At 46.4% G+C, this 24,465-nt stretch overlaps 1 long non-coding RNA gene across 1 annotated transcript; it reads right to left on the minus strand.

Annotated features, from left to right (window-relative positions):
• Window positions 1-422: 422 nt before the first annotated feature.
• LOC129058181 (uncharacterized) lies at window positions 423-24,118 on the minus strand. The gene is made up of 4 exons (XR_008523132.2): window positions 21,235-24,118; window positions 13,882-14,019; window positions 11,109-11,180; window positions 423-1,962 (listed from the first exon to the last, which is right to left on the minus strand). It is a non-coding gene; the product is annotated as an uncharacterized LOC129058181 (long non-coding RNA).
• Between the last annotated feature and the right edge of the window lie 347 nt (window positions 24,119-24,465).

Raw genomic sequence — 24,465 nt, forward strand, 5'->3', positions numbered from 1 at the left:
CCTCCTCACTGAGGATACCTTTTTACAATTGGAGGGGTGGCTTCAAGTAGGCATCCACTCTGGTACCCATTGTCACTAAGGATGCCTCAATCTTAACTGCATAAAAAAGAAAACAGCTGTGTTTGCAATCATCTCCCAAAATGCAAATGCTCAATTCTAAATAAATGCTTTCACAGGTTAAGTTGTGCAGTCTTGGGGCTACATCTCATAACTAACCCCTCCTAGCAGATCCTGAGGCACCTTGGGGGTCAGGAACAGATAGGCATCTGGCTCTTTCTCTGGGGTTCCTCCAGAGCTGAGGCTGGTCACATGTGATACCTGCTCCCCATTTTTTAGGATAAAATGCTCTCTCCGAGACTGTTAAAAAAACAGTTAACAAACTGTTAAAAAAAAAACAAAACTAAACTAAACAGCAGATGATGACTGACAATCCTTCAAATTCCCATCAACATTTGCTATCACAGGACATCAGGAATATTGGTTAATGGTTGGTCAGGCCTCTGGAGAGATGGCCACCAATTAAAGCAAAGGCAGTGACGTAAAGAAATTCAACTAATACTATGACTTGTAAGTAGGGAGAACAATTACTACTAACTTACCCTTCAAGACACCATTCACTGGTTTTGGGGAAAAATAATTCAATGTTCATTCTATTTTAATGATCAATTCCATCTGATAAATTCAAAAAAATGTTTTGCCTCTTTATTGGAGAAAATCAAAACACTGTTTCTGAGATGCATGCCCTCTCTGCCTGGAGTTTTTTCCAAGATGCTCCTCCCATGTGTAAGAGGAGTGATGTTGCTTGTGTGGACCTGTGCTTGGAGGGGTGGGGCTGATGGCCCTGAGCTTGGAATTTTTAGTGGCTGTGTTACAGGAAAGGCAGTCTCAATCCAGACCCCAAGAGAGGGTTCTTGGATCTTGCGCAAGAAAGAATTCAGGGCGAGTCCATACAGTAAAGTGAAAGCAAGTTTATTAAGAAAGTAAAGGAATGAAAGAATGGCTACTCCATAGACAGAGCAGCCCCAAAGGCTGTTGGTTGCCCATTTTTATGGTTATGTCTTGATTATATGCCAAACAAGCAGTGGATTATTCATGCCTTCCCTTTTTAGACCATATAGGGTAACTTCCTGTCATTGCCACGACATTTGTTAACTGTCATGTGCTGCTGGGAGTATAGCACTGAGCCGACCAGAGGTCACTCTTATCACCATCTTAGTTTTGGTGGGTTTGGGCCGGCTTCTTTACTGCAAACTGTTTTATCATCAAGATCTTTATGACCTGTATTTTGTGCTGACCTCCTATCTCATCCTGTGACTTAGAATGCCGTAACCATCTGGGAATGCAGCCCAGTAGGTTTCAGCCTCATTGTACCAGCTCCTATTCAAGATGGAGTTCCTCTGGTTCACAGGCTTCTGACAGCTGGACGATGGCCTCTCTCCTTCTGGCTGATGCTCATCTCAATGGCATTTCCAACTGGCATAGGAGGCGTGAATGGCACAGCCTGGTTGGCCAGTGTTGGACAATGCTCTCATGAGGCATCTTGGAGCATTTGGACAGAGCTGGAGCCTGTCTGAGATGCCAATTCCCATTTTAGGATGTGGGCTCAGGAACAACGCTGGCCTGCAGAACCAGCCCCCACCTCCCAGGCTGCCTGCGCTGCATGAGAGAAATGTTGTCTTGGGAAAGAGTGATGTAAAAATGATCCAGTAAGAAAATGGCAGCATGGGGCACGGTGTGCTGGAGCACTGGCTGTAGAGTTGTGGTTCTCATTGTGGTCGCAGGAGCATCACTCAGCGTCATCTGGGAATTTGTTAGCAATGCAGATTCTCAGGCCCACCCCAGACCCTCTGAATCAGAAACTCTGAGGGTGGGGCCTTGTGTTACCAAGTCCCACAGAGGATTCTAACGCAGGCTAAAGTGTGGGAACCACAAAGACAATCAGCCTTCTTCGGTAGTAATGACCTGGGAACATAAGAACTTGTGGTGAGTGACTTTGCCTCTGATTTTTTTTTTTTTTTTTTGGTTTGGAACCTGTGTTCCATCAGTTTCAGTAACTATGCAGCAATAGGACACATTTTGATCAAACACTTTTCTGCTCCCTGTGCTCTGCTGAACGTCACTAAGGTCAGGAAGTGCATTGTTAAATGCTCACCCTGTGTCTGTTAAAATGTAACCCCCAGGGCCTCAGGCCCCTCCCAGGAAGGAAGATGGGTGACCCCACTGGAGCCTGGCATTCAGAGAGGTGGGGCCAAACGGAAACCTATAAATCCATTTCCAGAAAGTCCGAAGTCCCCATCTGTTTTAAATGAACATACGTTTTTAGTGACAGAAGACCTCTCCTTGAGCCCGGGGTTGAGAGTGTCAGAAGGAGGAAGGTTTGCTGTGGAAATCTGTGTCCTTCCAAAGCCTGGCTGTCAGCATTTGGGCAGCTCCTGAAGGGCATCTGTCCACCCGAAGCAAGCCTGGCCTGGGGGTCAGGGATCCGGAGCTGGTTCCGGAGGGCTCCAGTGCCTTCATTCCTGGGCTGGGCACCCTTCCTGGAGCTGGGACCCCTCCAGGTGAGTCAGCCTCACCCACGTCAACTGCATGTCCTGAACGACCTCCCCACTCCCATGGGCCTTCCCATCCCACGGTGCCCATTTGTCCTGGTAAAGACAGACTAGGGCTGCCGCTGTGTCTGACTCTGCATGGTGGAAGGGGCCCACTGCCCTGTAGCATCAGAAAGTTCCTGTTATCTCTCCCAGGTATTGGTGCTTACCTACAATTCTGCTTGCAAAGAAGGTTTTGAAAATCAGTTTCTATGCCCCACCTTTTAGACATTTATGGAGCTTTAGAAATAAGGTGTATCTGGCGCTGCTGTGTTGCTGCAGAACCTGATTGGAGGAAGGGTTTAGGAAGGAGGAGATGCTGACAACAGAGTACAAACACGAGGTGGCTCTGCCAGTGGAAACCCCTGGATGAATGCCATTTTCTTACAGATTGGAGCAGAGTTGCCCACTCTTCCTGCCTGATCCTTCTGACCAAATGTGCACATTTGCAAAATACTGGGCTTGAGTTGGATGTGTCTTCTGGGGCCTTCTAACGAGTTAACCTAATACATTCCCCAGGAGCCCACCCTCCCCGATTTGGCTCCAGGCTCGGGCAGAGGAGACATGCCCTGAGGACTGAATTCAGAGAGTTCATCTTACTGCTCAATTATCAAGAAACAGAGCCCCCTTCCAGCACCGCAGCCCCTCCAGGGGCCCTGAGCGTGCTCTTAGGCTAGCATGGGTTTGAGTGTGTGTCTGAGCACCAGCTGTGGCTCCTGTAGCTGCGCATGCCTGCCTTACCTGCTTTCCACCTGCCTTGGGCCTCCCGCCCACCCTTCCTGGGTGGGACTATGAGTTGGGGCTTGTTGGGACACTAACTAAAAAGAGGTGCTTGCCACAGCCTCATGTCAAAGGACAACCCAAGCACACTCCCTTCACCCCAACCCCTGTGTGCTCACCACACAGATGGTTGATTTATTAATAGTTCTTCCTCTAGAATGTCCCCTCCATGGAAATTCCACCTCCCCAGAAGACAATGCATTTCTAAAGTCTGCCCCTCTGCTTTTCAGAGGACGAGATGCACACTGCCTGGGATGAAACCCTAGGATCACAGAATTATTTATTTCACTAAGCATTGAGCCATTGATTATATTAAAACAAAAATACAGACACACACATTTTTAAAGACAAAATTGAGACAACTTCAGCTTCTCGCTGGCTGCCCCCCAGCCACTCCTCCAGCTCCTGGGATCATGCACACACATTCACCACCATTGGGGATAATTTGGTGAAAAATGTCTGAAAGATGCAGGCTGACAGAAACCACAAATGTCAACAGGAACCATCCTCTGTTCTTTACAACTACACTTAGGATGCTAACCACAGATGAGGTCCTCAGGTGCTCTTCCCCACCCCTCACCTTTCTCCCAGTCACTCTCTCCAATTTCGTTCTTTCCTGCCTTGGTTCTTGTAGGAATCAATAATTACTAGGTCTCCACAGCCTTGACTCTCCTGGAGTGAAAAGTGAGTTCTGGGTGCCACCTCAATTTTATCAGACTGGAAATCGTTTTCAGTATCAGCAGCCTTTCTCTTCAGGAAGGTGAACCAGCTTAACCACAGCTGAGCATGGGGAGGTGGGAGGCAGACTCCCTGCGAGGTTCAACCTTGAAGGGCCAATGGCTGAGCAAAGCTCTGTGTCTGCAAACAGTGGCCTTCAAGAGTTTTCTGGGTGATTCTCAGCCTCTTTCCTGGGCTGTCTCTCTCCAGACGCCTCCAACTTCCTCTCTGGGCCTTTGCATAGCCTTCTCTGTCTGCCTGGTTTCTCCTATGTGTCCTTAAGAGCCATCTCAGATACTAGTTCAGGCCACCTCCCTTTTTAGTCCAACTAAGCTAATCACTACTGTAACCAGGTGGTGAGCTCGCACATCTGAATCACCAAAGGGGTGATTAAAGCACAGATTGGTGGGCCACACTCCCAGAGATTCTGATTTTGTAGGTCTTGGGAGACACCTGAAAATTTGTATTTCTAATATGGAGCTCTTGGCCGCAGCTGCTTCTTGGGGACCACCCTTCAGAACCATTGCTCTAACCTTGGCTCCTCAAATTGTGGTCCACGGACAAGCATCATCAGCATCACCTGGGAGCTTGTTCAAAATTCACAATCTCAGACCTAATAGGCCTAATGAATCAGATTCTGCATTTGAACAAGATCCCCAGGGGATTCCAGTGCACATAAAAGATTGCAAAACACTCCTCCAAATTGAGCTTCTGGAAGACAGAAACTTTTTCTTACTTTTCTGTGTATTCCCAGTACCTGGCACAGGACTGAGTAGGATGCAAAGGCTGGGGCTGGAGCAGTCATTCTAGCCTGAGAGCAAACCCATCCTGGACAGGTCTGCCCACGTCAGTGCACATCAGACTGACGAGCACACACTCCCAGCAGGTCACTTGGCACTTGGAAGAAAGAGCAATCAGCATCTCCGATGACCCACTAGGTTCTGAAATCTCACAAAAGTATACCATCACCTTTACACCGTGGTGACTTAAAATTCAAACCTGAGTTAGCAAAAGGAGAGTTTCCACATGTTCTTACACTCTCTTTCTGGAAGGGGAGACTGACTTCCAAACCCCGGGGCAGCTGCTCATAGGACCTAATCTGGCAGGCTGCAGTTTCTGGCTGCCTGGGCTCCGACTCAGAACTCCATTTTCTATTTACAACTTTTTCCTCATTTTGTTGTTGTTGCTGCTAAAAGTTCTTATACTTACAAACCTTTTATCTGCCAAGCCCCAGGGCTGACTATCACAGGACTGGAAGTGTGGCGGTGTGTTTGATGATGGATCGGCTCACCTCCACGCCTGCTCCCGATAATTTAGGACACAAAACTCTGTGCTCTGGAGTGAGTGTGGGCTGCCATCAGCTAAGCAGATGGATAATGTGGGAGACAGATCAGCACATCTGGCAGAAGAGGCCCAGAATTGGGTGACGATGAACGTTTTCATTTGGGCAGATGTAACAAAATCTCCTCGTTCCCCGCATGGACTACTCCTTGAGGAAGTAGCCCGCGTCTGAGCAGGGTCTTGCATCAGTCACCACACAGTTACTTCACTTTGGTGCCCTCGAGTGAGAAGTGGAGGAGGTCAACTTGATATAAAAGCTGTACAGCTAAGTTTTGCTCAGAAAGTATCTTGTAAAATAAACATATGGATAAGGCCATTTAAAAGAGCCCATTATTATGTGTTAGATTATGGATGGAGCCCCGAGCAACCAGGAGCCAGGGCAGGGGGCTGAGTCCAGGGACAGAGGCATTCCCAGGAGGAAGGGGCACAAACTCTGCACCTGTGATTTCACCTCATGCTCATGTTTCAGCCAATCTGCCCCACCTCCCCTCCCCAATACTGCCTGAAAGCATTCTTTCCTATAACGTGAGTTTCTCGGGGCAGAATGTGTGTGGTGGCAGGAAATGAGGGCTGAGCGTTACCAGCTAGGAAGGGGTTTTTTGTGTTCCAACATTGAGGTCCTGGAGATAGCTCTTGCCTCAAAACCCAGTTTCTTTTTTGCCAGCCCACCAGCCCAGGATGGGCTCATGCCGAGGCTGACAAAACCCAGGCCTGAGTCAAAAACTTCTGCCTCCTGCCCGTTTTCTTTCCCAACTCCACATGATGGGGCCTCCAGGGGCCTCGGGACCACCTCGACCACATGTCTATGGGGTCAGATGCATCAGACACCATTGCCACCTCTGCCTTCTTATCACCAAGGCTGGCTCAGGGTGAGCCGAGCAGGAGGCTGCGGGCCTGACCTGTTGCTACTTCCCTTATTTCATCCCTTTGTCCCCCAAAGGATGGACCATTTGCCAAAGAACAATGGAGGCTTCCCTGGGACCCTCTTTTCTTGACATTTCCCTTCTTTGGGACACTTCCCTCAGCACTCAGCCAGCAGCCCTGGAGGGTGCCAGGCATTTCAAAGCAGGACAAGGGTCTTTGAGGGCAACACCTCTGTGCATTGGGGGTGCTGTATCTTTGGAGACCGACCTGGCTTTTCTCACTCTCCCAGCACTTCTCCTAGTTTGGCTTCACCACAAACCTCCCCTGGAGACCACTGCCTTTCTTCCAAGTTCTGGGGTCACTGAGGAAGCCGCTGCCTGTGCACTGCCCCAGCTCAGCCCCTCCTGGTACGAAGGTCATGGTATATCCATCACGACTGTAACCAGCAGATCCCTGGACTCTGCCCACAGAATTCCCCGAGCCGGCCCCTCCCTCCTCCTGACCGGGGGCAGCTCCTCCTCCCAGCCTCATCTGCTCTCAGGTTTCTCTGCTGTCTGCCTCACACAGCCCCACCCCACATTCATCATGCTCTTTGAATTCAGAATTTCACTGAAATCCCCAAGGTCTTTCCTTACCATACAGCCTTAGTCACTAACTTCACAGATGTCATGAACTTCCCATTCCTCTTCTTCATGATCTCAGACAAATGTTAGCATCCAACTTTGCATTCTTACAACACAGCTATTATTTCATTACCATGATTATTCTTCATGCCACACTCTGAGGTTTGTTTCCGAATCAATAGAAGATCATAGGTTTGGCCCCTGGTGCCCACTTTGCCACGTCCACCTGGCTTTATTTGCATAGCATTATTCTTTTCTATTTGGGTAATGGGCTGGAAAACCTCAAAGTTGAGAGGTTGTGGGTTTTTCCCAAATCAGAAAGCAAGCTGAGGGTGGTAAAGGAAAAGAACCCTTTTTCTTTTAAACTTGCTTCATGGTTGAGAGGTTGTGTTGTCACATGTGTGTGAGCCTGTGCACGTATGCATTTGAATCTCTGTCTGTTTCCTTCTGATCTTGGCCATATGGCCACAGTGCCTTGGGATCGATCTGGGAAGGGATAGTAGACTCTGGTTTGGCAAACCTAACGTCCATTCCCAAATCACTTCTCTCTTTCCTGACTCCAAGAGGAGACTGAAAGAGCTAATTGCTCACTCTCCCAGTCTTTTCAGCAAGGGGCAGCCAGGGGATAAATATTTCATAAATATTCATGACTCCTCTTATACTTATTGAATATGTATATTTGGCCACCTGCTTCAGCATAAATTCCGTCTTATTTTCTCCATCCTCGAAGTGTCTGTTTCCAGCTTCTGGCTGGAGGCTCTGCTTCCCAGCCTATCAGAATGGCCACCCTGCAGGATACAACCCTTTATGAGAAATAAAGCTCTCCTTTCCAAATGCATGAACCTTGTCATTCTTCAGCTGATGGTAAGATTTCAGAAACTTTACAACAAAAATTACATAAGGGTCTGCGGGGAGGGAGGGGAGCGACAGGGAGAATGCTGGGAGTGGGGAAGGTGAAACCACCTTTGCAAAATTATGCCAGTGAGAGAAATATGACATGCCTGACTCCATCTTGCCTCTAGCCTCACCGGTTGGCTGTCTTTGCTCATTCTTGGGTGTGGGCCAAACTAATTTGGGAGAAATTTGGTTTCTAGTTTAAATAATGATAGCCCTTCCCCTAAACTCAACTTAGGGTTAGGGTTCTTGGTTTCATTAGTTCTAGGTCTCATCAGTTCTTGTAAAACTAATGAAAGCCCACCAAGTTAGGAGGATGAGAAGGGCTTGAATTCTAAATAATTACCAGCCATTATTCCGAAGGTCATAAGACCTGCAACTTCCCCAATTACTCTTGCAGATAACATCACTATTGCAGAACCTATGATTGGCCTTTTGAGATGTCTTTTTAGGTTTTTGCATTTCTGACACCCTGATGGCCCCCACCTGGACCTGCCAACCAATCCTGTGGCCCTCACCCAGGAACTGACTCAGCACAAAAGGACAGCTTCTATTCCCTATGACTGCATCTCCAACCCAACTAATCAGCCTGCCCCCTACTCCAGCCCCCTGCCCACCAAACTATCTTTGAAAAATCCCTAGCCTCCAAGCCTTCATGGAGACTGATTTGAGTAATAATTCCATCTCCCATGTGGGGTGGCCGGGCTAGCCTCACATCGATTAAACTCTTTCTTTACTGCAATGCTGTGATCTTGTTATAAGAGTTATTAAGAAATTATTTTAGGCAGATAGAGAGGAAAAGGGGTCCTTGGAAAGTTTTTGTTTCTTTTAAAGCAGTTCCAGAGAAGTTTTCTTGTCTGGCAGGAAAGCCCCTGGTCTTAGAGCTGGGCTGGCAACCTTTGATATGCAAATGCAGGCCATTAGAAACTGGGTACCCCCAAACACGGCAATTCCCCCTCTCTTCTTCTTGCCCTTGCCCCCACATGTGCCTGACAGCATGGCCGCCGCCTTTTATGCCCACATGTGTAGAATATCATGGCACCCTGTATTTGCATATTAAAAGGCTAGGCAGGAGGACCAGTTTTTTCACGGGCTACCTGAGTGACCTACCTGGTCAAACCAATTCCCTGAGCCCTACGCAAATCAGGCACCACCTTCTCCAGCTTCCTCACATAAGCAGACACATTTCCGCTGCACACAGGTTTCCTCTCAGCTTTGGAGCCCCCCTCACTCTATCTCTGTACGGGGGAGATTCTTCCTTCATTCTTGCCTATTAAACTCTCTGCTCCTTAAAACCACTCCACGTGTGTCCATGTCATTTTATCTAATTCAACATGAGATGAAGAACCCTGGTGTTCCTCCACTCATGGGATCTGTACCAATCTCAGTGAGTAGATTTTCTTTGTACAGCAGGCAGGAAGAACCTGTTGGGTGGTTACAAAGACACTCCAGGCACAAGGCTGTTTAGAACAGAATTAATATAGAATTCCTGCCTCTTGGTGCAAGGAGTGTCTATCCAGCCAAGACTTGTCCAGGCTAAGGTCTCTGTAAGCACAGCCCTGGACCTCAGGACCACCAAAAGATGGGTAGAAAGTTCTAGAACTATCATTACTAAATGAACCATATCAATCTACAAAATAATACATCATTTGGGGTTCCTCGGCTCTTAGGATGGAGATGACATTGACTTGACCTTCCTTCCCCAACGAGTGAGCTCCTCAAACGATAGGTCATTCCTAGGAGCTCCCAAGCCAAGCCCTGAGTCCATTGAATCAATCCAGTTGAAGAAGCGTCTTACCGTCCAGCAGACCCTCTCTCCCTCTCACCAAGTTTAGCCAGAGTGAGACTCTACCTATTTCTCTTCTGTCCACCCCACCTAACCTACCCTTTAAAAAAATCCTCAAGGCTGGTGGGGGCAGCACAGATCCTATGGAATATTTAGGAGCCAGAAGGGGGTCTGTGCCAGCATTCCTGGCATCTTAATGTCAGATCTTCCTTTAGTTAAAAAGCCCTTCAGCTAACCCCAAAGCTTGAGTGTGTGTCTCGGGATCTCCTTCCTGTTCTTTCCTCCTCCGCTTTCCCCCTCCTCACTCTCTCTTGACACTGAGTTTCCTATGTATTTCTAATGCAGAGGAAATAGCTCTCTTTGGGGTTTTGTTGTTGTTCTCCTTTTTATTTTTAGTTTTTAATTTTTCTGGGTACATAGTGCGTGTATATATTTATGGGGTATGTGAATGTTTTGATACAGCCATGCAGTGTGAAACAAGCACATCATGGAGAATGAGGTATCCATCAGCTCTAGCCTTTTTCCTTTGAGTTACAAACCAATGGTGGCTCTCTTTTGTTTCTTTTCTCTTCTGCTAACGCACAGTCCCAAAGACAAGGCCAAGGGGAATTCTGCCCTTAGCTGTCTATTTTTGCAATATTCACATGTACAAATTCACTCATAAATGCCCCAACCTGCATTTAAGAGGGAGATGATTTCAGATGAACAATGATCTTTCACAATAATTGTGACTAACGACTGGCCTCTATTCTCTTCTCTTTGTCTTCCAGGAACTATTTTCCACTGACTTCCTCTTCCCTGGGTTGCTCAAGTTCACACAGATGTGTCCTCACCAGGACCTCACAGTCAAGGAGCCTTTTCTGTCTTTCTGTGTGAGTTTGATGGGAGACCAGATTCCAACCACTAGACACGGCTGCGTCCCTGAAGGACCGGCTGCTGCAGGCCTCCCTCGATCTGGCCAGGAATGACTCCTTCCCTCCTCTATTGCTATCAGGAGAGGTAGGAGGTGTTAGAGAGACCTCCCCTGCCCACCACACACACCTTCCAGCTTGAGGCTGCCTAAAGACCCTTCAGAAACCCCTGACCTTGTCCCTTCCCTTCCCCTCCTCCTTGTTCTCCATGCTCTGACCAAGTGGAAGTTTCCTCTTCACCACTTCAGGGTCACTTGGTAAAGATTAGTTGGGCAGAAAAGTCAGGGTTGGAGGAAGGGTGTATTTGGAAAGAGGGCTGCGCTGGAGATGAGGAAACTTGGGGTCCAGAAGCTGCTCTGCCACATCCCAGCTCACTGACCCTGGTCAAGTCGCCTCGCCCACTTGGGCCTCTCTTTCCTCATTTGCCTAATAAGCATTTGAAATCCCTACACTACTCTTAAAGTGTCTACAACATTTAAAAGCAAATTGCCCCTATTAGAAATCTGGGGCCGCTCCTGCCTTTTCCATGACCTCCCTGCTAGAAGGTCCCAGAACTTTCCCTTTTGACTCCAGAGACACCGACTCTGCTGATGTCACAACTTACCTCTGACTGCAGGTTAATTTCTGGTGGATGAAATATTCCTGCCTCTGCTGTTTTCACTGCAGTAGAGTTGACCTGTGGTACACAGGCAGGTTATTGTTTTATTCTTTACTTTTGAAGCACAGTCAAGAGTTTCAAAAGGGATAAAACAGGAAGGTCCCTCAGGGCTGATGTTCAGTACAAACACCCTGTAAGCCTCTGGGTGTGCCTGCCATCAGTTCTTGTACAGACATCATGGGGCTACTGCCTTAGTTTGTAGTTTCTGAATAGCTGGAGGAGAGCGTATTACAGTTGAATAGGAGGGAGTTGCCAGGGAGCTGCCCATCCAATATCTTCTGTTTGTAAAAGTTTAGTTGGATACCCAGAGTCATAGAAATGATTTCTTTTCAATAATAAAAGAATCTCTAAAGAGATAAGCCTCCGTCCCCCGGGAGGCCAAATGAACAACAGTGTGATATGAGCTCTTTTAGGAATGCAACTTGGTATCCCGTGATCCCCAGGGACAAAGAGAATAAGTTTAGGGTTGTTCTTGCATGTGGAAGGAAGCTAGAGAGAGTCCACCTGTCGGAATTGTCATGCATCCTCCTTGATGGAATTGTCATGCATCCTCCTTTATGGACGGACCAGCTATGAGCTACTGCCTTTCCATCAGCAGATGGTTCAAATGAACCCAGAGATTAGGTCTACAGAAAATACAGATCACAGCAAAGGAGAAATTCTACGTGAAAGTAGTTAGCACAGCACTCAGCATATGGTAGGGATCCTATAAATATTAATTTTTTCTCACATATAAAAATTGCAATTTGCAGGGTAATCTCGGCTTGTAAAGAAGTGAAAGTTAGAGTGGTAGATTTGTCTCCAGAGATGATGACAGCACTCTCTGCCATCACACATGTTCTTTTGTATTGCGGCTTTGCTGTTTCTCCTTAAGAAGAGTCTATTTCCCCTTCCCTTGAATTCAGGCAGGTCCTGCAACCTTTTTGACCAATAGAAGTTGGCAGAAGCAGGAGCACACATGGGCGGGCTTATGAGTGAAGCCTTCTTGGCCTCCCAGCCCAGCCCAGGCACCAGCTGAATGCAGCCGAGTGAATTATCCCAGCCAATCTGCATGAAGCAGAAGAAACATCATCCCAAATTCTAGCCCCAGAAAATCAAGAACAAATAAAACCATGGTTGTTTGAATCCACTACATTTTGAGGTTGATTTTTTTGTTTTGTTTTGTTTTGTTTTTGACTTGGAGTTTCACTCTTGTTACCTAGGCTGGAGTGCAATGGCGTGATCTTGGCTCACCACAACCTCCGCCCCTGGGTTCAAGTGATTCTCCTGCCTCAGCCTGAGTAGCTAGGATTACAGGCATGCACCACCACACCTGGCTAATTTTGTATTTTTTAGTAGCGACTGGGTTTCTCCATGTTGGTCAGGCTGGTCTCGAACTCCCGGCCCCAGGTGATCTGCCCGCCTCGGCTCCCCAAAGTGCTGGGATTACAGGCATGAGCCACCACGCCAAGCCTCGAGGTTGTTTTTTATGCGGCAACAGATAAAGCAAGTTTTCAGAATAAATCTGTTAAATCGACTTTAGCCTAAAACTGCCTCCTTACCTATTGGTGCAAAAGTTGGTGCAAAAGTAATTGCAGTTTTTGCCATTAAAAGTAATGTCACCAGCCAATATTTTAAGTTTGGCCTAAGGTTTCTCTGTACATCGTGAACTATAACCTAAATGGTTATAGTGCAAACAGACTGTAACCTACTCTTGTGCCAATCACTGAGTTTTGCCCAATCTATGGTGGTCAACTGTTTGGACTGTGTTCAAATAAGGCAAATGCTGAGCTGTAACCAATCCAGCCAGTTCTGTACCTCACTTCCATTTTCTGTACATCACTTTCCTTTGTTCTGTCTATAAATCATCTTCCACCACATGGCTGTGCTGGACTCTCTGAGCCTACTCTGGCTCTGGAAGCTACCTGATTTATGAACCATTCTTTGCTCAATTAAACTCTGTTAAATTTAGGCCGGGCACTATAGCTCGTGCCTGTAACCCCAGCACTTTGGGAGGCTGAGGTGGGAGGATCACTTGAGGCCAGGAGATCGAGACCAGTCTGGCCCACGTGGTGAAACCCAGTCTGTACTAAAAATACAAAGTATTATCCAGACGTGGTGGTGCATGCTTGTAATCCCAGCTAATTGGGAGGCTGGGCCTGGAGAATCCTCGAACTTGGGAGGCAGAGGTTGCAGTGAGCCAAGATCACACCACTGCACTCCAGCCGGGGTGACAAGAGTGAAACTCCATCTCTAAAATAAAATAAAATAAACTCTGTTAAATTTAATTTGGCTAAGGATTTTATTTTAACAATTTAAGAAAGAGTTTCCAAATTTAACCTTTCCATGGGATTTTTTCTTTTTCTTTCTATCCTCCCCAAATTTTTCATATAATCCATGTACTTTCAAAAATAAGTTCTCCAGAAACATTGCCAAAGGTTCTGTGGATTCATTCACTTAGCAAGGTTTTGAGAAACATTTTTAACACAAACATTTAAATGTGCATGTAATTTCCATCCTCAGAGAGCTTAATACTAACCATGTAGACTAGACACATATACATTGAATGCTAATAATCTACAAGGCAGTATATGACTGTAGCTAAGTAATCTCTAAACCCTCTTTTGACCCTAAAATTCCATTAGGCCATGGAACTGAGTATACAAACATTGAGTTAGGGAAGACTCTTTGGGGTTCATCAGTATCAGAAAAACAGAAAATTAAACACACACGAGCTTACCTAAACAGGGCTTTCTTTTTCCAGCATGAGTTCTTGCGTGGGCAGTCAAGGGCAGCCAGAGATATGGGCTCCTTCTAGCTTTCTCCTATTCTTGGTATATGGCCTTCCTCACAGCCTCACTGGATGGGTGCTCCACCTCTAGACAACATGTTACATTTCCAGGTAGTAAGAACGAATAGGAAAGGACAAAAATCAAAAGCAAATGCAAGCTAACGGTCCCTTTTAATTAGGAAGGCAATAGCTTTTCTATAAGCTTCACTTTGTAAACTTCTACTTAAATCTTCTTGGCCAGAACTATTTTGTAAGTCTATCCTGAGCTGCAAGAGGTCCTGGACACAGTCTGAGATACACTGGCCTTCTGTCACAAGGAAAAAGGGAGGAGTGTATATTGGGTGTTTGAAGTAAGGAAGTAGAGAATGCCTTCGGGATAGGCAGTTAGCAGTGGCCCCCACAGTCAGAAGGTTGGCAGGATACAAAGATCTTTAGATAAGATGAAATACGGGGGCATGTGCCAGAAGGAGAGAAGGTGGACCCCTCTCTCCTGGATGCATACGCATGGAAGGAGGGTAGAGAGAATGCATACATACAATCACCCCCACCCCACCCCAGATCGCACCACACCAGACACACACACACACACACACACACAATCACCATTTAATGTTGGACTGATATTTGAGGCTACCTCTGACTTACCTTGCCCAAGATTTCTTTTCTCTGACTCTATTGAATGTGCCTTTTTTGCTCTACAGAGGCTAGAGAGCTAAAAACACTATTTCCCAGATGCCCTTATAGCCAAGATTCTCGTTGCAATTGATCTCATGCAATTAGAAACACTGTTCAAGACTTGCATTCAGAACTGAGTTCGGTGGGTGGAGAGCAGCATTCTGGAGGCAGCAATGACATCTTGGGGGCTCCACTCGACAGGCATCTTCCTTAACAGCCTACTTCTGTGGTATCATAGTTGGTCCTGGAGGTTCACCTAAGATCATTCTTCAGCTCTTCAATGATTCTGTTATCAATTTTGTAACAGAGGTAAATCCCTTTCTAAACTGGCAAGCGTGACTCTGTTCTCTGTAACTGAAGCATATTTGGTTGCAGCATCGCACAGACCTCTCTCCATTGCAGCCTTTCCCATTTTCTCTCTGCTGGACATTAGTTTAACAAGTGATTTCACATCTCCAACTCTCACCTTCTTTCCTCTGACCTGGAGCTCTTGTATGGATTGGGTATGAAACTGCCTGTACAGTGTCTGACTCAGATGAGTGTTCAACAAATACTAGCTTCAACAAACTTACTCAGAATAGTCACAGAAAATGCCAGTGAAGGAGTTGCTGCATGGGGCAATGGTGGTAGAGAGGCACCCCGGCATGAGAGATGGCCTCGTGCTCTGCAGGGGCACACAGGAGCCCAGACTTGAAGCCCTTGTTAATAAAGTCTGTCTCCTCCACCAACCTATAAGCCACCAACCTGTCATTTCAAACCTGTTTGAATTTCCTTTTGCTTCTAGCATAAAACCTGACACAGGGGAGCCTGAATGTCCTGGACAGAGACTTCCAAATGCAGAGAATGGTCTTGGAACCAGTAGCTGGATAGCTGCCCCCTAGGAAACACCAGCCACGGGCCCCATCCTCTGCTCAGTGCAGCCTGTCATGGTGAACAACATGGATACCACCATTGCCTTTGTAGAGGGTCCTGTTTAACACGGGAAGCAAATGCCTGGAATGTTCCCCCATGTGAGAACCCATAGTTTGAAGGAAGACAGTGCAGTGCCAATGTGGCCCCAGGCCACCAGCCCAGAGAGGGTTTTCCTGACTACATCATGCTTAGGCTAAAGCCTGATCAAATAAACAAATCTGTATCAGCTGCCTCTGTTCCCTGTGAGGTCATGTTGCCAAGACACTTTGAGGCCAAATGTAGCTTTGCAGTGAGAAAAAAGTAGGGAAATGCTGCTGAAGGCTGCAGGAGCTGTGACAGGCTGTGGAGGAGGCTGTGGGAAGAGTAGACTGTGCTGAAGGCCAGGCTGGCAGCCATGTGCCAGTGCAGGGGAAGTGCAGGGCTGGAGGAAGCAGCCAGGCTGGGGAGGGCACCGCACTCTGGCTGGGGGTTACAAGCCTTGGGCCTGGACCACCTCAATGGGAATGGAAAAGTAGGTGAGATAAACATGTTTTGGAGAGCATCTATGGATCTTGCTAGGTGTATCCTTGCTTCCTTCTCCTGGGGGAATCTTGGGAGGCAAAATGAAGATGAACATCATCACATAGTTTGCCCAGCTTCTCGCCATCTGTGGATTTGCACAGCACTCTGTGTGTGCCATCAACAGCTCTGATCCCACTATCCTTTGGTTGTTTCCCTGTCTTAGTCCTGGTCACAATGCCCGAGTGGAGAAAGGATGCCCCAGTGGAGAAAAGATGTTTCCATCTCTGTACCACAGAGCCCACAGAACCAGTGGTCAGTAAGCAGCAGTCAGCGGAAGCAGCAACAGCAGGTGGCATTCAGGCTGTGCTTAAGGACTGACACCTGCACGGATGATGAAGCACCTTCTTCAGTGAATGTGGAGACAACCCATCCCTCTGATTCACAGCAGAGTGTCCTATCTATCCATTATCAATGCTGCATTATTAGTATCATAATCGAGAAGCTTTGTTGAGCAAAGTCCTGGGTTCAGCATTGGCGAGAGCACTGGAGTGTCTTGGTGGGTCCAGGAAGAGCAGATGCCCGAGAGGAGATTCCAAGGAGATGAAGCACCAGATCCTTCCTTGGGGTTCAAGACAGCTGGAGAAGGGGAAGGCCCAGCTCCTGATCCCACCACTCCTCTCACAGGGCCAGCCGGGGAACGGCAGCCCTCCATGCGTCAGTTCTCTCATCTTTGAAATGGACGTGATAGTATATCTACTCTGCCCAATTCATATAGCATTGTGATGAAGCCCAGATGAGATAAGGGCACAACTGCTTCTCAGTGCCATACAATGCAATGACTCACTAGTTAAAGTATTGCCCAGCCCCAGAGCACAGACCAAATACTCCTGTGTTGAATTGTGCAGGCTGTGCAGACTGATAGAGCAGGACTAAGAAGTACCAAATAGCTTCCTAGAAAAGGCGAACTTTGAGCAGTGTGGAAGAAGGAAATGTATGAGTTTGTAGAAATGAAAGGAAATCTTTTTGGTCAAGGTCAGCAGCTAGGGCCTGACTTTCACTGTGTGTCCACCTATGTATATTAACTCACTTAATCACCTCTACAGTTCACAAGGTTGGCATGCTTATCTGCACATAAGAGGTGGGAACTTTACATGGGCATTTCCAGATGGCTGCTTGGGCTTCCTCACAGCATGGTGGCCAGGTTCCAAGAAGGGGCATTCCAAGAAAACAAACTCAGCATGCAAAAGCTTATTAAATCTCCACTTACATCACACTTGCTGGTGTCCCATTTGTTGAAGCTGGTCACATGGCCAAGTCTGGAGACAGTGTAGGAGGGGGCACCATATGAGCAAGAATGCCAGGAGCTATTGTAGTTTTGGGCTACTTGAGTAAGTGTATCACAAAGAGTGGCCAAATGCAACCACACTAATCAATATCAGTCACATTAGCATTTTATTGATTAAAAAAATTGTTAAATCCCATCTTGAATTTCCATGTGTTGTAGGAGGGACCCAGTGGGAGATAATTGAATCATGGGGGCAGGTCTTTCCCTTGCTTTTCTCTTGATAGTGAATAAATCTCACAAGATCTGATGGTTTTCAAAAGGGGAGTTTCCCTGCACAAGCTCTCTTCTCTTGTCTGCCACCATGTGAGATCTGTTGTTAACATTCCACCATGATTGTGAGGCCTCCCCAGCCACATGGAACTGTGAGTCCATTAAGTCTCTTTCTTTTGTAAATTGCCCAGTCTCAGGTATGTCTTTATCAGCAGTGTGAAAATGGACTAATACAACCAGGTACTCAGCATTTAGATCAAGAAACAAAGCATTACCAACACCCCAGAAGCCCCACTTGGACACTTTTTCAGGCACTCCCTACTTCTCCCCAACCCAGAAGACCCACTGTCCTGACTGCTAATAATATTCATTAATTTTTGAAGATATTTTAAAACTTTGTGTGCTGGAATGAATGGCTTCTATTGATGGTTTCTTTTGGCCAACCTTATGTTTGTGAGTTTCTCCACACTACTGTGTATAATGTTCATTTTCATTGCTGTGTGATAATCAATTGTATGATGCTAACATATTTTATTTATCTACTCTTCTATTCATGGGCTTTTGTCAAGCTTCCAATTTGGGACTATTACAAATAGTGTTACAATGAACATTCCTCTTGGTAAACATATCCATGTATTACTGTTGGTATATACCCAGGAGCAGAATTGCTGAATCATAAGGCACACATGTGTTTTTGGTGGATACAGCCAAACAATTTTCCAAAGTGATTGTGTGAGTTTATCCTTCTGTTAGTAGTGTATGAATGTTTTTGTAGCTCCAAACCCCTTCCACTCTTTTCATTGTAGCCATTTTGATGGGTATGTAGGAGCATTGCATTTTGGTTTTAACGAGAATTTCCAAAATAACTAATGAAGTTGAGCATCTTTATATAAGTTTATTGGACATTTGGATTTCCTCTTTTGCTTAATGACTTTTCAAATATTTTGTCAATTTTGAAATCTGATTATTTTGTCTTTATTTTGTATGGATTCTGTATATATTCCGGATTAATATTTTGTTGTGCCTGTGTGATTCATTGTACTCCATGGAAAGTTGGTCGGAGCAGTGGCTGATACAAACCAAGTAGCTGAAAGCGGGAAATAGAAGAGGAACAACTGAAAGTATCTGATACACCTGGCTACTGCCATCTCTCACCTGGGTGATTTCAAGGGCTTCCCAATGTCCAATGCAGCACCTAATCTTAATAGACACCCAAAGTATTTGCTGAATAATCTTACTGTTTCTTCCTTTAAAAATCTTGCTAATGATTTTATTTTCTACAAAGGTAACATTTCTTCTCTAATGTCATCTATTACTTGAGACAGTAGAAAGATAATTAGACCATGGTTTGATATGGAGATGGAGTAAAAAGATGGGATTTGAATCCTGTTCTGCTTCTTACTTGTTTGGTGGCCTTGGATATCTCTGAAACATGATAATCTCATCCATAAAATAGGGATCATAATAGTCCTATCAAATAAGGTGTTGTGAGTATTAAATGAGTAACTCTACATTGGGTCATTTAATAGGATATCAGGTACAAGGAAGCCCTCAGTGAAGGTTAGCTGTCATCATCATCATCATCCTTGTCATCATTGCCATTGTTGTTATCTTATGATTATTAGGTCCCTGCTTTGCTAATCTTCAATTATGTAGCATGGCTTCTTCATCTAGATAACAGAAGTAAGAATGATCTCTTCCTAGGACGCTTGGAAGAGTGGGATGAAACAAATTTGTGAAAAAGCTTGATCAACATTGGTCCCATCTACAAAGATTGGGTCACTATTACTCTGATGGTCCTCATAAGTCTCAGGCTCTCTGACATTTAATACGGATTTTATAAATGGAGAGAAGGCAAGAGTGATTTAGATAGAGGAGGGGATGGCAAGTCCTCTAAATAGAGATAGAGACTTACAAATATGTATCTCCAGAGCATTACTTCACTAGATCCCCAGGACAACTCTCCACGGGGGATTTATTAACCCCTTGCGCAAATGAGGAGAAGAAAGCTCAAAGAGATCAAGTAACACACCCAAGATCACAGGACTAGTAAATCACAGATTCCAGGTCTGTGTGCGTCCCAGCCCCCGCTCCTTCCCCAGCCTAGCTCTCCACTTTCAACCTGAGGAATGCTCTAAATCTCTAGATTCATACAGTAACTTTTGCACAGTTTAAAAACCAGAAATTAATTCCGCGCCCATGGGAATGTTCTCAGAGTGGAGATAATTCTGCAACATATCCTTGAGTATATTTTCAGTGCATCCCGACTTCCACCTGGTTTGGAGCTATAAGTCAATCTTTTAGCCACTAAGCTAAATTCCCAGGGTGCTCTTAAGATACAGAAATTCCAGCAGTAAATAGCAAAGCTGTTAGACCAGATTAAACTTGCCAGAGTGATTTGAGCCTAGCTGAGAAAAATGGACCCCCTTGAAATGATATGCTATCAGCCAACAGTAACATAACCCTGGAAACAAACCTTTTAGTTTATAGTTCAACAAGCAGCACACATGGTTAGGAAGGAGACTTGGCTGAAGTCTAGCATCCACAGAGGGTGCAGAGGGTGTGGAAAATGTGAGCTGTACTTCATTTACGTTTCTTTCTTTTCCTGATTAAATGATCGTGTGGGGAGTTCCTTGATTTTGACATTTGAAATCTACAGAGTCTGTCTGGGAGGTGAGTAATGATAGTATAACTAAAGATTGTGATCAGAGAGGGGGTCAGAGTGTGATAAAGGGGGAATGATACGGAGACAGATGAAGGATGCAGGTGGGGGAAGATCGCAGGCACTGGGAGGCAGTTCCATCTCCATTTCACTCCATTGCTCTTACAACAACTTAAAAATGGAAAACAAATGCTATGGAGACTTCATTTTTCTAAGAAATTGATTCAGTTAAAAAAAAAAAAACCCAAGGTGTGCTTACCCAGGTCAGTATTTTCCCTGTTGAGACCGAAGTAGCTGAGGGTTGTACAACACACTCAACTGCTTCTCGAGGCCACTGTAGTTTCCATGGGCAAAAGCAAACAGTCCTGAGCAAATCCTGCATGCCCTGTTCCATTCTTGCCCCTTCTATTTATCTTTGTTTTTGAAGAAGCCCAGACACTAAGGCGACATTCTCATAAGTATGTCACTTTAGCTGAGGAGGAATAAACTACAATGCTATAGCCAGGTGCCTGATTCAATCACAAAATTATTCAGACACCTGGGGCAATGCCCAGCTAGCAGGGCTACCTGTTTGTTTTTCTTTTCAGCATTTTTTTATTGTTGCCAGCCTTGTGTTTTAGAAGCATTGAGGGCACTTAACATTTATTTAGTCTTGTTTCCCACAGTCTTCCACCGGAAGCCCACCCCATGTGTAGGCGTGGGCATTCAGGCGGGCTGCTGCTTGCTGGGAACCACGTTTCTCAGCCTGACTTGTTCTCTCTCTTCCTCTCCTAGAGTTTCAAAAGTCCATTTTCAGTATTTCCCATAGAAAAGTGCTCCTAAAATCTGAAAGTATGCTATTTTAGGATGCAAGCAGATCTTTGTCCTTCCTGCTTGGTGGAGATGAATTGGGGCACCGTTCCTGAGCCAGTGGCCTCTGTGAACACTGGAACACTGCCTAGGTGTTCCACCCTCATGGGGAGAAGCCATGGGGACAGCTGCAGAAGGGAGTACCCACCTGGACAGGTGAGGTGACGTATGCTGGACAACATGCTTCCCGGTCCACTTGACTTCTTTGCATCTTGCACTGAAACACAGCCCTCCAAGGGAAGCAGCAGCGGTGAACTGCTTTGTGGCATGATGGCTTTCCATGGAGTCCGAGGAATTCTTCTGGAAGATAAGGGGCTGGAATTCCAGTTCCCATTGGCACTACCCCATGCAGGTCTAATACCACTCATTGGGCGATAGTTCTTTGTATTTCAGTCTGACAATACTGTATACAATAGGCTGCTCTGGCTGCCATTCACCGGCCCTTGAAGGGCGAAATTCCTTGAGGTGCTTCAAAGGGAGTTTTCACTGATAAATGAGCATTTCAGGAAGTGTGGGAAGAAGGCCTGGTCCATGGGTGCCATTGTCAACATTAGGTGAGTAAGGAGAGCGAAGGTGACATCTGCGGCAAAGTGTCCCAGCAACACACAGCAGGCAGGGACTGTTTTCCTCCCCTGCCTTGGCATTGGCTGCAAAACTGAGGGACCCTAAACAGGTACAATTCCTGAGACTGTAAAGAGGGTCAGCGACCCGGTGACTGCCCTTACCCCTCCCACCCCCGAGTCCAGGAAAACTGTGTCTCTCCAAATGTCCAGGTCAGCGTCTTCTCCTCTTAAAGGGTCTGGAGGATCCTGGGAGGGCAGGATGGGGGGTGTGGGCTTATCAGTCCAGGAGCTTGGGTGCAGCTTTGAGGTCAACTTGTTGTGGGGCCTTGAGCCAGTCACATAGCACCATGGGCTGTAGGTTTCTCATCAGAAGAAGCGTGATGTCTTAGGGCCTTGCTGGTGTGACATTCTAGGATCCTAGGCATTTGCTGTGTGTCAAAGGCTTGCATCACAACAGGACAAATGTAGGACCAACCCTTCTGCAAGGAGGCACTTAATGCTCCATTTCAGGTGAGCTCTAAAGGGAATTTCATTCCTAAAACCTTAGAAGCAAATGTGTCTGTATTTCTGTTTGTTAAGTGCATTCTAAACCAATGGGCTGGCCAATGGGCATAAGAAGGCCATGATATCTCCCAACATTCTAGACACTAGAGAAGGTTTTGGAACCAAGCAGGCAGCTGGACCTTAGAGCCAGTGGCCCTTTGGAAGGATTCCAGTCTTCCTAGTTCCAAGGAAACCCATGTAACAGACTACTGTTTGCAGGTACCCATGTTAGAGATGAACACAGTGATCAGCCTAGGACTTTGGGTGTCTGGATATCAAACCAGATTGTTGCTTGCCGAATGTTTATCAGAGCATGTCAATAACAATTTGAAATGAATGATTTTCTCCCACTATCACATTCAATATTTACCTTTGGAGAAAAGCAGGGTCAGTTCTCTCCAAAAGGAAGCTTAGTTAGTACAATTGGGTATTTTATGGAAAGACGTCCTTAAACTGCACCCCTTAGAAAATGGCAAGGGACTTTAACAGGGAAATGCCACCTTACCCAGTGTGGCAAGAAAGCACTTGCCACAATCATTTCAGTCGTCAGTTCTAAGTGACTTCAGCATTTCCTCATGGCAAGAACAGCGGGCTTGTTGCACAACTGCACTTTTCCTCACCTCACTTTGGGTTCATGTTGATCTTTTTTTTATTTTGTATTTTGGAGACGAGACAGCCTGTTCCAAATTCTGAGCTGGGGACGGTAGCAATTCTCCATGACCAAAACACTCTGCAGCTGCGTCCTTTGGAGCAGGGAACACGAGCTGCTTTGTTGACCCCTCTTCACCCCAGAGGCGTGCCTTCTAGGTTCAGTCCAGGATGCAGCCTGCCAGTCGTTGGTCAGGTCACAAATATGTGCAGCACACAGCAAGGTCCTCCCTGTGACCGGCCAGTGTGGCTGCGTGCTCTCTGTCACCCCTACGCCCTGGACCTCAGTCTGCAGAGAAGCAGCTGTGACAAGCACAGAAAGGCAGGCACTGGTGCCTCCTGTAGAAGCCCCCAGTGCACCGGCAGCCCTCGTGTTAATTTAAGAAGTTCACTGAACAATCTGGCACAGTTGCTGGAAACTGAAGAAGGTGGGAGGAGGCTAAGCAAAACCCTTGCTTAATTAAAAGCATATCTGCAAAAGGTCAGGCCTGGCAGGAGGATGACAAAGGCAGTCAGAATTTTAAAATCAAGTCATTCTCTCTTGTGAGATTTCTTCCAGACCCTGATGGATTAGGGATGCTGGGTTTTCTCTTCCAACAGAGCCTGCACAGCTGAGTCGGGGTGAGCCAAGTGTTAGTTCCTTCACTGTTTTCAGAGAAGTAGGACTTCTTCCCCTAAGGTGACCCCACTCCAACCCCGGGGCAAGAAGGAGGTGACTCTTAGTAAGTGCCAGCCCTCGTTCCCTCTGGAAACCTGGGGTAGATGTGGACAGCACGTGGTGAGCTCTGTGGGGGCCATGTGACTTCAGGATGCTGTGCCTTGGTTCAAATGGCTTCTTTAAGAAATCACCAAAACTAGATTCCTGTTGCAGCTGACGGAATGGGGAAAGTGTGGGCTTAGAAAAGTGAATTCTTAGTACTGACTTGATAGTCACCTTCACCTTTTTGAGGCTGGGCATGGTGCCTCACACCTGTAATCCCAGCACTTTGGGAGGCCGAGGTGGGTGGATCACCTGAGGTTGGGAGTTTGAGACCAGCCTGACCAACAAGGTGAAACACCATCTCTACTAAAAAAAATACAAAAATTAACTGGGTGTGGTGACATGCATCTGTAATCCCAGCTACTCGGGAGGCTGAGGCAGGAGAATCGCTTGAACTCTGGAGGTGGAAGTTGCAGTGAGCTGAGATTGCACCACTGCACTCCAGCCTGGGCGACAGACTGAGACTCCGTCTCAACAGGAGAAAAAAAAAAAAAAAAAGAAATCACCAAGACTGGATTCCTCTTGCAGCTGATGGAATGAGGAAAGTGGGGGCTCAGAAAAGTGATTTTTTAGTACTGACTTGATAGCCAGCTTCACCTTTTTGAGAAAAGAACTGTAATTCCAGAAGACCTAACCAGCGCCAATGGGGAAATGGCAAGAGGGTAGATCTGCAATAAGCAGAGCTTTCCCACAGCCAGCACTATTCAGATAGGAAGCAGCGGGCAGCGTGTCAGCCTCTTCCTCCCCTGACATGCTGAGAGAGGGCATAGAAGCCCATCTCCTGAGGACATTGAAGAGGGGTCCTAACATGGAGACAGGGGAAGGGGACTAGGTTAACATCTGCCTATGAGTTCAAATTCTTTAA

This window comes from Pongo abelii, chromosome 11, assembly GCF_028885655.2.
Source record: "Pongo abelii isolate AG06213 chromosome 11, NHGRI_mPonAbe1-v2.0_pri, whole genome shotgun sequence".
Lineage (NCBI taxonomy): Eukaryota > Metazoa > Chordata > Mammalia > Primates > Hominidae > Pongo > Pongo abelii.